We start from the raw sequence: 5,585 nt of genomic DNA, 5'->3' as shown, positions 1-5,585 counted from the left end.
AGTTGACAATCTGTGATAATGATGATATCTATTGATCTCCATCCTTTTAAAGCAGTGTTATGAAAATCTTAAAAAAACATTCAAGGGCATTTAACCATTTAATTAAAGGGCATTTAATTGAGCAAGAAGGTTTACTAGTCTTTGTAGTCTTTGTGTTCTTTCTTTTAGTAAAAATAAATATTTTATTCTGAGTTTGTCCTAGAAGTCACAAGATTTGAAGAGATCCCAGGGAAAAACTATTTTCACTGGTTTTAAACCTGATGCAGTTCCCTGTTTCTCCACACTGCAAAATTGCAAATTTAGCAACCCAGTGGACAGTCCAAATGAAGCCTGAAGCTCCTCATCAGCAGCCAGTTTCCTTTGGCTTGAGTTTCAGCAATCCAGCTGATGGCTGGCAGTTGTTCCTTCATCTGTTCTTGTTCCCATAGAAACAGAGAGAAAATAGTCAAACTTAGGTAAAGCTTTTTTTCTTGGATTTTTTTCCCTTCTTTCTCTGAAAGGAAGAACAGCAGCAAAGATGTTCATGAGGTGCTGCTTGTTTTCCATGACCTGGGGCTCTTTATCAGTGGAACTGGCAGAAAGTAAGCAGCCAGCTTCAGAACCATAGGATCCTGCGGAAACTACAAGAGGTAGAGGCTCAAGTGAAATAGAGACATGGAGATATTTTTTCAGACAAACATATTGACTATGAGTCAACAGCAGTACAAGATCAGTAAGAGTTTACCAGATGAAAAAGTAAACAAAAAAGCATGAAAAAACACCTGTAGGTGTGAATTCTCCTCTTTGTAATTTAATAGCATTATTGACTCTAGTAAGAAGCAGACTGTATTGTTTGGGTTTCTTTCATTATTCCATGTGCAGACATGATCAAAACATTTGCTGAAATTGAGTTCTTCCTTTTGTTGTAACCATTTTCTGTAAAACTACAGCCTGGTTGATTTGTGAGTGCTTGTGCACATGCTTCTTTTGGGAAATATAGTGCTTTCATTCAATTCTCCTGAGATTATTCTGGCTCTGTAATGGTGCAGAGGAGCAGCAGTTGGCCCAATGAGTGTGTTTTACACTACACATTCCTGTAAAAATAAGACTTGGCATTTAAATGTGCCAAAAAGGAGAAGAAAGCATCTCTTCCAGGATGGCATCCCTTCTGCCTCAACATTTGTGGGGTTTATCACTACTGTGAGTGCCATGTAGCCCTTCAGAAGGACCTTGACAGTGTGGAGGGATGGGAAGAGAAGAAACATCTGAAGTTCAACCAGGACACATGCAGGGTCCTTCACCTGGGCAAGGTCCTGCACCTGGGCAAGGGTAATCCCCTGCATCAGTACAGGCTGGGGGCCAGCCTCTGGACATCAGCTCTGGGGACAATAGAGCAGCAATGTGTCCTTGTGGGCAAGAAGGCCAGTGGTATGCTGGAAAGGAATTTGGAAAGTCATTGCCAGCACGGCAAAGGAGGTGATCCTGCCCCTCTGCTCAGCCGTGGTGAGGCATATCTGGAGTGATGTCTAGTTCCAGGGAGACAATAAAGCCCTGGAGTGGGTCCATTAGAGGGGAACAAAGATGATGAAGGGACTGGAGCATCACCCTCCTCTTTTGTGAGGAAGGGCTGAGGGAGCTGGGCCTGTTCAGTGTCAAGAAGACTGAGAGAGGACCTCATCCTTGTCTATCAGTATCTGAAGGGAGAATATCAGAGATCCAGGCTCTGCTCAGTGGTGCTGAACAACAGGAAAAGGCACACTGGGCAGAACTTGATGCACAGGAAGTTCTACCAGAACATGAGGAAGAAGTTCTTCACTGTGCAGGTGATCGTGCTCTGTAATAGGTTGCCCAGAGAGGTTGTGGAGTCTCCCTGACTGGAGATACACAGGAACCCTGTGGACACAATCCTGTGCCTTGTGCCCTGGGATGGCCCTGCCCACTGTGGCCCCTTCCAACCTTACCCATTCTGTGACCCTGTGAGAGACAAATCCCATGGGAATGACAGCGCTCCATCTGTCTGATTCAGACTAGTCACAGAATCATCACAAACATCCATCATGCCCAAAGGTTAACATTTTTTGGTTCTCTTAGTGAGGCACTAAGAGAGAGTCAGGAGTTAGGAGACTACCATAACATATAACTGGAACAAGGCAAAACTCCTGCTGGACATCCACTTAAAGCCATTCTCCAGACAGATTTGGGAACAAGCTGGAGAGGTGTCCATTGCAAAAGTTACCACAATGAAAAGCATCATTCTGGGAGCTAGTTTCCATATTGTGACATGATTTCACAACATTTTTGTTGAGTTTTCATGATAACTTATAATCTTATATATGCAGATGCTAATTTCTGTAGTCTTCAAGCCTTGGCAGCCCTGAGGTTCTTCTACTGCTTCAGATGAGAGAGTAAGCTGAGCAGGGTTAATGTTAAGATTGTCAAGGTAATAAAATGGATACAGAAAACCAAAGCCTCTCGTCTGTTCTTATGAGAAATACCTATTTCCAATAAAATTTTTACATTTTAATGTAGCTAGGAGAGATTTCTTGATGTGTTTCATTAGTAAGGAACATTTTAGGATTTTAATTTAAGTGTACTGTACTAACAAGAGCACTTAATTTTCTTTCATGATTTTCTTCTTTGCCATGGAAGGCAGCAATTTTACATGTTCTAAGAAGTCAAATAATAGTGCATCCTGCCTCTCCTTAAAATCTGGGAGACAAAAATCTCCAATTTCAGTTTGAAACAGCCAAGAGAGTTAAAAAAATGAAATTTACTTATTGATTGATTGATTTGTAGGAGACAGATGAAGCTAGATTCTCTGCTTTACTATTTTTTTCTTCTTGGTGCCCTATGCTCAAATTCATTCACTTTCCCTCATAGCTGACTCAGAAATGTGAACTCTGAATGTGGACTCAATGTAACTTATTTTTATTCACCATCTGGGACACAAGCAAGGTAATAAGACAAGCTCTTTCTTCATCAATTGTCTTTCCTGTATCAGAGGTTGTACCTTTTGTGTATAGAAGGTCAAACTGAAAATTACTTACAGAATGTAGGAGTTTATTTTTTAGAGCATCAAAATGAGTAGACAAGATTGAATCAAAGGTCTGTCTAACCCCAGAGGGCCAGAAGAAGTGAATAATTGATGGGGAGAGAATAGTGACAGAGCAGGCATATCATGACAACTCACCCCAGTATATCCTGTTTTCTACAGAGCTACACACACTGCACATTGGTAATTTATATTAAATAAATCCTTGAATGCTACAAAATTCTTGTATTTCAATGCCAACTTGTCCAAGCAAACCTGTCTTGCTTTTTATGCTTATTCAAGCACTTAATACTCCATGGGCAAAGATTTCAAGGTTTAAATGTACGTTGCATGAAGGACTAGTGTTTCTTGGTTTCTTTGCATCTGAATCTTGTAATTATTTTTTGCTGTCTCTCTCAAAAAACGGAGCTCATGACCTTCACCATAAGAGTCTGGAATACCTTTGCCTTGTGCCCACTGATGAAAAGATCTACTAACCATTTGCTTACTTAGAGCTGCAGTGTAAGAGAAATAGGGACTTAAACTTCAGCAAATCGTATTTAAACCAGAGGCTGAACTGTCTCCATTAATAAATGATGATTTGGGGGAAGATAAAACAACTACTAGAAAATCAATATTTAGTTATTATCCAAGGATACAGGCTGTTTCTATCTATTTTCACATGAAATTACATAGTAATACATTCAGCATTTTGCTGATTGGCTTTTCACCAGCAAATCATTTCTTATAAAAAGCAAGCAATAGCCCAGCTATCAGCATGAGGCAGGCATCATGCATCTCATTATCTGAGACACAAGAATCTAACAGGGAAATACTGCTGCTTCCAAATCATTCCTCTGCTGTCTGTATTTAGTAGTGTTGCTGTGAATATGCTTGTGGTGCTTTTGAAGGGTGTTGGGCTGACATCAAGAGATGGCTGAAAACAGAACTTGTCTTCTGCACCCCCAGAAGACAAGGAAGATCAGGAAGAGCAGTGACAGTAGGCACATGTCAGTCAGACTGATGCTACATGCTACTGATTATATGCCATTTTTCATAATCCAGGTTTCTCTGTGCCTTTCAGTAGGACTTTTGATTGCAGAAGTGAAGGTATGGGATGTGTGCTCATCCCCTCAAACCTCAAGGAGACATATGGCAGGTTTGAAGTAGGTGGTAGAAGCAGGACAAGGTTTATTCACTTGGATGTCTGGTCTTATGAATTATGGATGTTTGGTAATTCTGAATTATGACCTTTTTTTGAGTGTTGTATGAAAGGAAAGAAGATCAGCACTCCCCTTGAAAAGGATGGAAGAGGCCCTTGTGGCTTGTACAAAATGCATACAGTTAAGGCACTGCCACCTACTTTGTGGCATCTAACCATGTTTAACCCAAAGAACAGCGTAAGCTGCTTAGGTTGGATATAGGGAAAGGTTGTTCTCCCATAGGGTTGTTGGGCACTGGAACAGCTGCCCAGGGCAGCAGTCACAGCACCAAGCCTGGCAGAGTTCAAGAAGCTTTTGGATGATGCTCTCGGGCACAGGGTGTGACTCTTGGGGTGTCCTGTGCAGGGCCAGGAGTTGGAATCAATGATCCTTGTGGGTCTCTTCCATCTCAGAATATTCTGTGATTCCGTGACAAGGCAAAAGGCAAGTATTTAAAGTTGCTGCCTGTCCAAATTCCCTGTTGGTTGTTAAAAAATATTTTGGACTATTGAATTGCATAAACATGTCTATTCCAGCACTTGAGGTATAGACACAAATGCACAGAACCCTTACTGTAGGTTACAGAAGACTTCAAAATGCTGCTGTCAGGTGTGCAGCCAGAACTGACTCGGGGTTTCTTCGCAGTACAGGTAAAATTCCGGTTTCAGATGTGATCTGGTAAAATTCCTTTCTGCCTTCTTCTTGCAGGCTTTACCCTCCTTCCCACAATGGGGAACAGAGCTGTGCCCCATTGCCCTGCACTCCCCTGCCTGGCTCTGAGTCCATGCTGTGGGAAGGAAAGCAGCAGGTACTCCTGGCCAGAGTGGGCTCTAAGAACAGGAGGGAAGGTGCCAAAAGAGCTTCTGGTGAGCACAGAAGCCCTGCATCCATCCATCCATCCATCCATCCATCCATCCATCCATCCATCCATCCATCCATCCATCCATCCATCCATCCATCCATCCATCCATCCATCCATCCATCCCTTCTGGAGTCTCCCTAGGGAGTGCACATGGGAGTTTGGAGTGCAGCAGCAGTGGGAAGGCCGTACAGATTAAGGCTCCTTCTCCCTCAGTGCTGGGCACTGTACCACACTATGGGCTCCTTCAACATTTCAGATCTTTTTGGGGGTTTATTCACTTCCCATGTGCACCAAACAGGATGCTAGCTAGCTCATTAATATTCTGCTGTGCTGTGGCTGGATCCTGAAGCTCTCATTCTCATTCTCTTTCTCATTCTCATGCAACTCTGCTGCATTGCATGAGACAAGCAGCATAAGCAACAGCTGCTTAGCTCAAACCACATTATGAAACTTGTAGGCATAAAACGATTAACGTAATTTCTAAAATCTAAAGAAAATTTAGCCATGGCTA

General features: G+C 42.3%; 1 non-coding gene across 1 annotated transcript; it reads left to right on the top strand.

Moving 5' to 3' along the window:
* Positions 1–4,271: 4,271 nt before the first annotated feature.
* Positions 4,272–4,397, top strand: LOC134419165 (U6atac minor spliceosomal RNA). Its single transcript, XR_010027991.1, has one exon. It is a non-coding gene; the product is annotated as a U6atac minor spliceosomal RNA (small nuclear RNA).
* The last annotated feature ends 1,188 nt before the right edge of the window (positions 4,398–5,585 follow it).

Source organism: Melospiza melodia, chromosome 5 (genome assembly GCF_035770615.1).
Source record: "Melospiza melodia melodia isolate bMelMel2 chromosome 5, bMelMel2.pri, whole genome shotgun sequence".
In the NCBI taxonomy this organism is placed as follows: Eukaryota; Metazoa; Chordata; class Aves; order Passeriformes; family Passerellidae; genus Melospiza; species Melospiza melodia.
The sequence above is the reverse complement of the archived record's forward strand: the minus strand, read 5'-3'. Positions and strand labels throughout refer to the sequence as shown.